Source organism: Schistocerca serialis, chromosome 8 (assembly GCF_023864345.2).
Source record: "Schistocerca serialis cubense isolate TAMUIC-IGC-003099 chromosome 8, iqSchSeri2.2, whole genome shotgun sequence".
Taxonomy (NCBI): domain Eukaryota; kingdom Metazoa; phylum Arthropoda; class Insecta; order Orthoptera; family Acrididae; genus Schistocerca; species Schistocerca serialis.
The window spans coordinates 543884579-543897342 of NC_064645.1; the positions used below are offsets into that span (position 1 = coordinate 543884579).

At 42.0% G+C, this 12764-nt stretch overlaps 1 pseudogene; it reads left to right on the forward strand.

Moving 5' to 3' along the window:
- The first annotated feature begins 11391 nt into the window (after positions 1-11391).
- LOC126416792 (protein CWC15 homolog B-like) lies at positions 11392-12045 on the forward strand (annotated as a pseudogene).
- The last annotated feature ends 719 nt before the right edge of the window (positions 12046-12764 follow it).

Consider the following 12764-nt stretch of genomic DNA (forward strand, 5'->3'; position numbering starts at 1 on the left):
CCGAAAGCCACACTGGGTAACGGGAAGGAGGCGGTGCTGGCGGAGATGCTGGTGGATGCGTCGGGTGAGGATAGATTCCAGGACCTTGCTGAAGACCGAGGTAAGGCTGATGGGACGGTAGGAGGAGACGGCGGACGGCGGTTTGCCAGGTTTAAGGAACATGAGGATAAGGGAGGTTTTCCACAGGTCGGGGTAGTAACCCCTAGCGAGCTCATAGCTCCCCTTAAATGCAAGTGAACAGGCAACATTTCCCACCAGACGGAGACACCAAAGCTGTAATTGCCACAGCGGTGCCACCGCCAGAAACGGAGGGCGACGGCTTCACACTACGCGCTGCGGCGCGCTCTTCAAAGCAACAGTTTTTACCACGGCACACCTATAATAATAATATGAGTGGCTCAACCATCTGGTGTCAATATTTATGCTGGACACGTCTTCGGCGACTACCCTTCTTAACATACCTGGTGAAAGGAACATAGGGTTTAACGAAGAAGCCAAATCATTTCTCGCTCCAGTTGAATCATTGAAAGGTGAAGGCTAGGTTAAATGGCAGCCAGAAATGTTTCCTCGGTTCGACTGGGACTGGATCCGTAAACTCTCGATTTCCAGGCGTGCGCTTCACCACTTTTCCTTCCTTCTTTTTCTCACATAATTATATTCAGTAAGTTCTTACGAATGAAAATGCTAGAAAACAGAATGTTACAATAAAAATGTGATTCAAAGGATAAACTAAAATAGCTTTGCATATTGCTTGACCTCCTTCTGCTAAAAGAATCTTCCTTCAACAAATGGTGCTACTGGGGTTTCCTTGTCCACTGCCAACGTCGCCTTCTGTTTCCAACAATGTCATCTAAAATATCGAATAGACTCAGGCTGCTTTGCCGACGCCTCAATGAGTGCGGCGTTCCTTGAATAAGCCAGTCGCTTTCTTTTGTCACTGATTGCGATTCACGTCATCTTGTCTTCGATGTGATGCTGCGCGGTAAGTTACACCGGAGGAGGGGGCCTTGCGAAGATACTGCGTAACAACGTATGGTACTTCAGTGTGCGTTCAAGAACGCTCTGAGCGTTTTCCAGATATCACCATTAATCAACCACTAAACCGGCGACATTTGAGTATCTGAGAAGAGGAGCCTTGACTTCTCAGATCTAGTACAGGACTAACTGAAAAAAGTTGCAACACAACACAACTGAGGCATTCGAAAATTTCGTTAGACAATGAAATTCGAAAGGTTAGTATGTAATGAACCAGTACAGTAATAAAGTTATAACCAATGGAAATTATATCGGCATTTATGGAACACAAACTTAACACACAGATGGTCGTTTAAAAAGAAAGTTGCACTGTCTATAGGCTTACTTATTTTCAGTGCGAAAATTATTTATACTGGTAGAAAACTGATAATGTTACAAAAATAATAAAAAAATAATAATCACTGTCACATCGCTATATTGCATGCACACTCTCCACTGGAACAATCTTGGAAGAGTTACTGCAACTCCACCAAGTTGTCGACTGAATGAACAAGAAACAAGTAAAGCTTGCAAGTATATGTAAGAAGTAATTAAATGTAACTGAGAATATCACTGTAACAGTAAACATGAAATTTCGCTGAAAGCAATTAGCTGTGCAACATAATGGAAAACAATTCCTAACAAATGGACCTTGACCATGGCGTTCGTTTTACAGGGCCATAATTAGCCATAAACCATTTCGAGTGAATGTAAAAAGCACTGATTACTTGAAGGATCTGGTGTATAACGGTGTGCAACGGAAATGTAGAGTCGTTTTCTCATACTAACAGTTGTATAATTTTAACTGCAGCTTATTAAAATGTGATACCCTATATTGACTTTAAGGTGCTATGAATTTGTGCATTATGCTTCAAGTAATTAATATGGGAGTGCGGTACTTTGTTTACTAAAATTTTGTACATATTAAAGTTACTAGTTTCTAGATATCAGATCGGACTTGTTTTATAAATAGAAGCTCCCAAGGAATGAATTTCAGTCTACGCAACAGTAAAGTGATTGTTGTTGTTGTGGTCTTCAGTCCTGAGACTGGTTTGATGCAGCTCTCCATGCTAATCTATCCTGTGCAAGCTTCTTCATCTCCCAGTACTTACTGCAACCTACATCCATCTGAATCTGCTTAGTGTATTCATCTCTTGGTCTCCCTCTACGATTTTTACCCTCCGCGCTGCCCTCCAATGCTAAATTTGTGATCCCTTGATGCCTCAAAACATGTCCTACCAACCGATCCCTTCATCTAGTCAAGTTGTGCCACAAACTTATCTTCTCCCCAATTCTGTTCAATACCTCCTCATTAGTTACATGATCTACCCACCTTATCTTTAGCATTCTTCTGTAGCACCACATTTCGAAAGCTTCTATTCTCTTCTTGTCCAAACTAGTTATCGTCCATGTTTCACTTCCATACATGGCTACACTCCATACAAATACTTTCAGAAACGACTTCCCGACACTTAAATCTATACTCGATGTTAACAAATTTCTCTTCTTCAGAAACGATTTCCTTGCCATTGCCAGTCTACATTTCATATCCTCTCTACTTCGACCATCATCAGTTATTTTACTCCCTAAATAGCAAAACTCCTTTACTACTTTAAGTGTCTCATTTCCTAATCTAATTCCCTCAGCATCACCCGATTTAATTTGACTACATTCCATTATCCTCGTTTTGCTTTTGTTGATGTTCATCTTATATCCTCCTTTCAAGACACTGTCCATTCCGTTCAACAGCTCTTCCAAGTCCTTTGCTGTCTCTGACAGAATTACAATGTCATCGGGGAACCTCAAAGTTTTTACTTCTTCTCCATGAGTTTTAATACCCACTCCGAATTTTTCTTTTGTTTCCTTTACTGCTTGCTCAATATACAGATTGAATAACATCGGGGAGAGGCTACAACCCAGTCTCACTCCTTTCCCAACCACTGCTTCCCTTTCATGCCCCTCGACTCTTATAACTGCCATCTGGTTGCTGTACAAATTGTAAATAGCCTTTCGCTCCCTGTATTTTACACCTGCCACCTTCAGAATTTGAAAGAGGGTATTCCAGTTAACATTGACAAATGCTTTCTCTAAGTCTACAAATGCTAGAAACGTAGGTTTGCCTTTTCTTAATCTTTCTTCTAAGATATGTCGTAAGGTTAGTATTGCCTCACGTGTTCCAACATTTCTACGGAATCCAAACTGATCTTCCCCGAGGTCCGCTTCTACCAGTTTTTCCATTCGTCTGTAAAGAATTCGCGTTAGTATTTTGCAGCTGTGACTTATTAAACTGGTGGTTCGGTAATTTTCACATCTGTCAACACCTGCTTTCTTAGGGATTGGAATTATTATATTCTTCTTGAAGTCTGAGGGTATTTCGTCTGTCTTGTACATCGTGCTCACCAGATGGTAGAGTTTTGTCATTACTGGCTCTCCCAAGTCCATCAGTAGTTCTAATGGAATGTTGTCTACTCCCGGGGCCTTGTTTCGACTCAGGTCTTTCAGTGCTCTGTTAAACTCTTCACGCAGTATCTTATCTCCCATTTCGTCTTCATCTACATCCTCTTCCATTTCCATAATATTGTGCTCAAGTACATTGCCGTTGTATAAACCCTCTATATACTCCTTCCACCTTTCTGCCTTCCCTTCTTTGCTTAGAACTGGGTTGCCATATGAGCTCTTGATATTCATACAAGTGGTTCTCTTCTCTCCAAAGGTCTCTTTAATTTTCCTGTAGGCGGTATCTATCTTACCCCTAGTGAGACAAGCCTCTACATCCTTACATTTGTCCTCTAGCCATCCCTGCTTAGCCATTTTGCACTTCCTTTCGATCTCATTTTTGAGACGATTGTATTCCTTTTTGCCTGCTTCATTTACTGCATTTTTATATTTTCTCCTTTCATCAATTAAATTCAATATTTCTTCTGTTACCCAAGGATTTCTATTAGCCCTCGTCTTTTTACCTACTTGATCGTCTGCTGCCTTCAATACTTCATCCCTCAGAGCTACCCATTCTTCTTCTACTGTATTTCTTTCCCCCATTCCTGTCAATTGTTCCCTTATGCTCTCCCTGAAACTCTCTACAACCTCTGGTTCTTTCAGTTTATCCAGGTCCCATCTCCTTAAATTCCCGCCTTTTAGCAGTTTCTTCAGTTTCAATCTGCAGTTCATAACCAATAGATTGTGGTCAGAAACCACATCTGCCCTTGGAAATGTCTTACAATTTAAAACCTGGTCCCTAAATCTCTGTCTTACCATTATATAATCTATCTGATACCTTTTAGTATCTCCAGGATTCTTCCAGGTATACAACCTTCTTTAATGGTTCTTGAACCAAGTGTTAGTTATGATTAAGTTATGCTCTGTGCAAAATTCTACAAGGCGGCTTCCTCTTTCATTTCTTAGCCCCAATCCATATTCACCTACTATGTTTCCTTCTCTCCCTTTTCCTACTGACGAATTCCAGTCACCCATGACTATTAAATTTTCGTCTCCCTTCACTACCTGAATAATTTCTTTTATCTCGTCATACATTTCATCTATTTCATCATCATCTGCAGAGCTAGTTGGCATATAAACTTTTACTACTGTAGTAGGCATGGGCTTTGTGTCTATCTTGGCCACAATAATGCGTTCACTATGCTGCTTGTAGTAGCTAACCCGCACTCCTACTTTTTTATTCATTATTAAACCTACTCCTGCATTACCCCTATTTGATTTTGTATTTATAACCCTGTAATCACCAGACCAAAAGTCTTGTTCCTCCTGCCACCGAACTTCACTAATTCCCACTATATCTAACTTTAACCTATCCATTTCCCTTTTTAAATTTTCTAACCTACCTGCCCGATTAAGGGATCTGTCATTCCACGCTCCGATCCGTAGAACACCAGTTTTCTTTCTCCTGATAACGACGTCCTCCTGTGTAGTCCCCACCCGGAGATCCGAATGGGGGACTATTTTACCTCCGGAATAGTTTACCCAAGAGGACGCCATCATCATTTAATCATACAGTAAAGCTGCATGTCCTCGGGAAAAAATACGGCTGTAGTTTCCCCTTGCTTTCAGCCGTTCGCAGTACCAGGACAGCAGGGCCGTTTTGGTTAATGTTACAAGGCCAGATCAGTCAATTATCCAGACTGTTGCCCCTGCAACTACTGAAAAGGCTGCTGCCCGTCTTCAGGAACCACATGTTTGTCTGGCCTCTCAACAGATACCCCTCCGTTGTGGTTGCACCTACGGTACGGCCATCTGTATCGCTCAGGCACGTAAGCCTCCCCACCTATGGCAAGGTCCATGGTTCATGGGGGGGGGGGGGGGGTAAAGTGATAGGTGTGAAAATAGAATTCATTGAAAGAGAAGGTCAGGCATATTTATCGAATACTAAGAATATTTAATTGATTTTTTTGTAGTTTACAGTACGAATTACGTTATGTATGTAAAGTTCAGTACAGTGCTCCTGAGCCGTACGCCAAGCATGATCATCTTCCGTCTCGGAAGTGCCTTATGACCGCCCAGAGCCCAGTGCTCTTGCCACCGTACATTCTAATGACATCTGCTGTCAGTAATCATGTACGGTGGCTACATTCCTGCCAAGTCTTTCTGCAATATCACAGAAGGATCCAGATTCTCGTACCATAATCACACGACCTCGATCAAATTCGGTAAGGTGTCGATAATGACTTCTTTGTCGCTTCAAAGGAATTCTTGACTAACGCCAACCTACGCGTCCAGTCTCAAAAGTAATTAAAGTTCACGACTGTTACAGCGTGTATTTAAGACAAACATGAGATATATCATCATAAGGGCGTTACTAGTGCCATTCTTATGCGAGTAGAGCGAAATTTGCATAGGTGTCAACTTTCAGATGTAGAAACTCGTCGAACAACTTTCTTTTATATCGCGTAACTTCATTTTACTGTTACGATTTTTTTAGTCAGTGTCTATTGACTGGAGCTGTGCTTGTTACACTTACCAAATATGTTAGGAGCTTGTTTTGCTGTTCGTTTTCTGTTTATCTTCTGCAGTACAGCTATTGTTCTGTTGTAATACGAATATTTTAAAGCACTGTGTTTTTGGAGAAAATATAAGCTTAATATGTAATTACTGAAAACTTCTGTACTGTTCACATGTTTATAATCTCAATGTTACAAGTTAAATTATACGTACTGGCAACAGTGCTTAACTAATTACATTTCTCGTTTGTTTTCTAATATTTCGTGACTTTGCGGCAATGGCATGTCTGTTTCTTAGTCTTGAAAACATATTATTCGCAATGCATCTCTTAAAATTCGTCATTGTAGGAAAGCGGCTTGCGATATGCTTTAATTTAATTTTGTTGCTGGTGGTCGCTGCTTCCACGTTGTCAACGTGCTAGCAGTTCTTGTAGCTTTTTTACAAACTGTATATTTTAGTAAAATGAGTGAGATTTTGATTAAGTAAAGTGAAAGTGCAATGGAAACTGTTATTTATTGTGTTTTACAATACTGTCAAAGCATAGGGAAAAAGTAGCTCATATTACGTGAGCTTTTCTTGTTATCACAACGTGAGATATACGGAACCAACAGAGTTGGTGGCAGAGGCGAAGTCGTGACGTAAGAGAAATGGAATTTTTCCGCAATCTGCGCCCGTCGGAGGAGTGGCCGCGATATCCCGATTACGTGTTACTTGCTGAGTGAGGCACGACTCACCTACGCGCTACCAACCTGCAACTCTTTCCACTACTGAAGTGGTGGTGTTTTTGCGGTTAGTGGAATGCATGCCACCTGGCCCCTGGCTCAGAGCTGTCATTGAAGTAAACAATTTGTAACAGTTCGTTGTGTGACTGCTGCTCAGATTGCTGCTTCAGATGCAGTATGGTGCTCCGCAGATATACAACGAACACGACGATCTTCCCTTTCGGTACTGCAATGTGGCCATCCGGAACCCCGTCTTCCTGCGACGGCGTTGCCTGGTGAACCGTTGTTGTGATGCATCGTGTAAGAAGGAGAAATGCGTACCATCACGATTCCGACTTTCATAAAGGACGTATTGTAGCCTATCGCGATTGCGGTTTATCGTATCGCGACACTGCTGCTCGCGTTGGTCGAGATCCAATGACTGTTAGCAGAATACGGAATCGGTGGGTTCAGGAGGGTTATACGGAACGCCGTGCTAGATCCCAACGGCCTCGCATTACTAGCAGTCGAGATGACAGGCATCTTATATGCATGGCTGTAACGGATCGTGCAACCGCGTCTCGATTCCAGAGTCAACAGATGGGGACTTTTGCAAGACAACAACCATCTGCACGAACAGTTCGACGACGTTTGCAGCAGCATGGACTATCAGCACGGAGACCATGGCTGTGGTTACTCTTGACGCTGCATCACAGACAGGAGCGCCTCAGATGGCGTACTCAACGACGAACCTGGGTGCACGAATGGCAAAACGTAAATTTTTCGGATGAATCCAGTTTTTGTTTACAGCATCATGATGGTCGCATCTGTGTTTGGCGACATCGCGGTTAAGGCACATTGGAAGCGTGTATTCGTCATCGCCATACTGGCGTATCACCAGGCGTGGTTACACGTCTCGGTCTCCTCCTGTTCGTATTGACGGCACTTTGAACAGTGGGCGTTACATTTCAGATGTGTTACGACCCGTGGCTCTACCCTTCATTCGATCCCTGCGAAACCCTACATATCAGGAGGATGATGCACGACCGCATGTTGCAGGTCCTGTACGGGCCTTTCTGGATACAGAAAATTTTCGACTGCTGCCCTGGCCAGCACATTCTCCAGATCTCTCACCAAGTGAAAACGTCTGATCAATGGTGACCGTCACAATACGCCAGTCACTATTCCTGATGAACTGTGGTATCGTGTTGAAGCTGCATGGGCAGCTTTACATGTACAAGCCATCCAAGTTCTGTTTGACTCAATGCGCAGGCGTATCAAGGACGTTATTACGGCCAGAGGTGGTTGTTCTGGGTACTGATTTCTCAGGATCTATGGACTCAAATTGCGTGAAAATGTAACCACATGTCAGTTCTAGTATATTTGTCCAATGAATACCCGTTTATCATCTTCATTTCTTCTTGGTGTAACAATTTTAATGGCCAATAGTGTAGTAAATGATATACACTGACAGAGAAACGATTGCTACATCAAGAAAAGCTGTGTGACATAAACAAAAGTAGGTAGGCGGGTTTCTACGTCTGAAGCATGATTATTAAAATCTCTCTCCAGTCGCTGAAGAGTGGAGCTAGTAACGCTTGAAACTGGACGTGCTGAGCTGATATTAGTCAAGAATGCAAGTATGACCAGGTTCCGGACGGCCACGTGGTTCTACTGAGACGGAAGGTAGTCGAGTTGGGCGTATGGCTCTCACGCATCGTACTGCATCTGCAGCAACAATCTGAGCAGCAGATACAAATCGATTACTTCAAGAACAATTGCGAGTCAGATTCCCTGTAGCGTGTATTCCACTGACCCCAAACCATCGTCATGTGAGACTTCAGTAGTGTCAAGGGAGAGCTCATTTTGGTTCAGGGTCGAGCTCCGTTGTGTTTCCTGATGAAAGCTGGTTCTGCCCCGATGCTAGTGATGACCGTGTGTTGGCTAGAACGTGGTCAATTGAGGGACAGCAACCAATCTGTCTTCATGAAGACGATGATGTTTGGTTAATGGGGCGCTCAACTGCCCGGTCATCAACACATGTACACATTCCCAATCGTAACACAGTCCAGTCCCGCCACTTGCATGAATGATAATTGGATCATGAGGACAACACAAACACCCAGTCCCTCGGCAGAGAAAATCTCCAACCTGGCCGGGAATCGAACCCGGGTCTTCGTGATCCAGAGATATCTGCCTTAGTGCTAGACCCGCGGTACTTACACCTGGAGATATTTTGTAGGGTGCTATTTCGTGTGACAGCAGTACTGTTGAGGTCCCCCATACACACTGACTGCACGTACGTACGTCAGTCTGGTCATCCGACCTATTATACTGCCATTCAAGAACAGCATGCCAGGGAATCTATTCACCTGGCTAATGCTCCCCCATACACCTCCGTCGTTCCCCAACGTGTTCCACAGAGTGTCGACGTGTGGCCTTGCACTACTTGATGACCAGATTTGTCTTCAAACGAGCACATTGTCAGACGACAACTCCAGAATTCTCCACAGACAGCATTAACAGTCGCTCTATTGGCCGACCAAGTGCAATAGGCATGAATCTTGAACTGACATCCGGCACAACACAATGCATGCCCGTTTGCATGCTTACAATCAGCATTTTGGCGGTTACGCAGGATATTAACGTACCAGTATTTCACATTTTCAATAGATTATCTCCCGCTTGCATTGACCTATCATCTCGCAGTATAAATCAATTTAACAAACGTATTCTCAAATTTCACTTTCTGGTGTTGTGATTCTTTTCTACCGGTGTATTTGTAAGATAATCGTTTGCGAAGAAAGTTTCTGATCATGGGGGGGAGGTTTACACCAATTAATCTTATGAGCAACTTATTTCACATACTAAATAGCCTGTTTACTTGAAGTTTGTTCAAAAATGGTTCAGATGGCTCTGAGCACTATGGGACTTAACATCTATGGTCATCAGTCCCCTAGAACTTAGAACTACTTAAACGTAACTAACCTAAGGACATCACACAACACCCAGTCATCACGAGGCAAAGAAAATCCATGACCCCACCGGGAATCGAACCCGGGAACCCCCGCGCGTGGGAAGCGAGGACGCTACCGCCCGACCACGAGCTGCGGACTTGAATTTTGTCTAATATACGTAAATCAGCGCGGTCAATCACAGTAAAGTACGAAACGAAATGGAGCGCCACGAAACTTGAGTATTCCTCAACGAATTCCGATTGAAATAATTTAGAAGTAATTAAACATGCGGCAGCCAAATTGGACAATATCTGTTCACTAACTAAACGATAATTAGAACGGTACTGATTATGTACCTGATTAACGAAGTGTATGGCAACGAAAGATTCGCGTAGTCGTTTCAAACAACGCAGAGCTGTACAAACTAATAATGGGAACCGTTTGCAATGGCTCCTAACTGTCAATAAAATAAAAACTTATAATATGGAATACGTAATTAACACTTGTCACTGAAAATGATTTTCTACTGAAACTTTCCTTTATCACGGTATGAATTTCGTAACGTTACAGGAACACTAACTCACGTGCCCAGAAACTACGGAATTTGTAAGTGGCTCTCATTTACCTTTCCTACCGTGATTAATTACAAGTAGTTTGACGTAAAAATCACAATTCACCTTCAGATCAATTGCAACGACGTGATATGAACCATGGCAACATAAAATAAAAATATGACGAACAGTGTAAAATGAAATGTGCAAAACTTTTATGTTCTTTCAGTTAAATTTTAATTTTCCAGTACTAATTTAATTGAAGCAATTTAGTTTGCTTTACTTCTCATTTTATTGCAAGAATGGACTTTGCCGCTGATTATTATTTTTGAACACAGGCTTCGACGTACTGAAACGTTTTTAATAATCATTCTCAGTTATACTTCCAGCAAGAAAACAAGCTGGCATTATTACTCTTTATTAGTAATATTCTTTTAGCTTTCAGCAACGACGCTCGCTCGGATATTCAATAACAGCAAAAGATTTCGACCAGTTTCAGGTCACAATGCTATGGGGTAATAAATTGATTGGGGGTTCAAAGATTTTGATACACAACACATATTATTGAAAGAAAAGTCCACTCAGAGCAATCGGACACCTTGGATAAAGGCTCACAATATTTCAAATATGAACGAAAACGAAACGCCCCCACATTTAATGGTGAATGCTGAGACGTTGTCTTCGGTGTCATCGATAACGTTCTTCTTGCTCCATGTAACAGAGGTACACTTCCAATAGTGCCCCGCAATTCACCACAGCTTGACCTCACATTGACGTATCTTTTCAGTGTGCACGCAATCCGCGTGTCCACTCACTGTCGTTCTTCACACAGCAGTAGATAGGACGCGTAGGCCCTCTGACATTACTCGTCTGTGTTCAGAGATGGTACTAGCATTTTAACTCCAGTCTTAACGAACGGTACGACATTTGCCTGATCTTCCTCATCGGCCTATCCCCGGTACAAAATACATTAATGTGTAAAGCGGAATTCAAAAGTAGACTGGGGCGGCTGTGGAAATTTAAATTGATGAGACAGGCGTGCCACGGTAATCTGTGCAGCAGTATGAACTGCTGTACGAAGATGGCTTAATAGTCTTCAAAGACCTTGGTTAATTGTGTAAGGTAGAGGTGGATTGGAAAACAGTTGTTGAGTTGTAGTGTTAGAGTTTTGTGTAGGAATTGTTGAATTTGGTGGGTGTGGTATTTTGTTGAACAATGACTACTTCTGCCCGACCTACCATCCAACCTGTCTGTGATGGGCAGTTGCAGAGGTGAGAAGGATTTGATTTCATTTTCAAGACAGTATTCGAGCAGAGATTTGCCATTTCATAATATACTGAAATACAGAGAACATGGGCAAGAAACCACTGAGGAACTCAGATCACGATATATCTGCAAAGAACTGGAGGAAAGAGAACGTGAGAAAGAAAAGAACAATGACAGGAATCACCGAACCCAAGATTTCAGTCACACAAGAGACCCACGCTGGACCAGGTCCCTGCTGCAAGCCTAGGTACCGATGATCCATTAGATGAAAATGATTGAGATAATGGTGACAGTGATGATGATACAGTACAGTTGGTGGCCGAGTTACAGCGAATGAAAAAGGAACGTTCTATAGAACAGACAAAAAGGCAATCTGAGAAACGACAAGAAGAAGAGAGGATAAAGAAGGAGAACATTTTGAGTGGAAACCCATTGCTGAATTACTCTGCACAGATGCAGAAGGCAGATTTGAAGGTCGAGAGACGTTGGGATGGCGATATTGTATTCAGGAACTGTGCCCGTTCTGAACCAGAGAAGAAGAAACGTCAATTTATCAATGATTCATTGCGTTCAGAATTTCATAGAAAATTCATAGAGGAATAAGTGGTTCTTTCTCTGTTTGCATCTGAATGTGGGATTACAGAAGTTCAGTTCTGGTTTCATCACAGTTGTGAAAGACAAATTTGAGAGTACCTCTTGAATCAATGTGTAAAGGTGTTGTTGCAGCGGGACAATGAGTGGTTAACTTGAGAAGACTTGCAAATCCATTAATGTTCAATTATAATCTCAGTTTGTAAAAGTAAATGTGACTCACATGAGAGCTACTACTTTGTTATAAAGAAATTAGAAAGTTATATAAAGTAATAAATCAAATGAGCTTAAATAGAGCCATTGTTGTGTAATACATGAAACCATATAGTGTTTTGCTGTTTGATAATTCTTTACAACTTTGTGATGCCAAATATTGCAAACGGTGTAATTATTTCCACGACTTTAGTTTGTTATACAAGTGTGCAGTAAATTATTTCTGATACGTTTAGGCCACTATCACGTCTTTTTATGTCACAGCCATAGTTAATAAGGACAGAAATAACAAATAGTAACTGCACATATTTTTAATGTGTCATAATATGTTCACATGATTGTCTGAAATGTATTATGAATGACTAAATCTGTGGCAAGCATTGACTAAATAAAAAGTGGCTAACATACGTGGTTAGTAAATGGAAAATCCGGGTTCGATTCCCGGCCTTAGCACTAATTTTCACTCGCCGCTTCTGTCTACATGCATAAAATCATATCTGTGAGAGACCAGGAAAGTT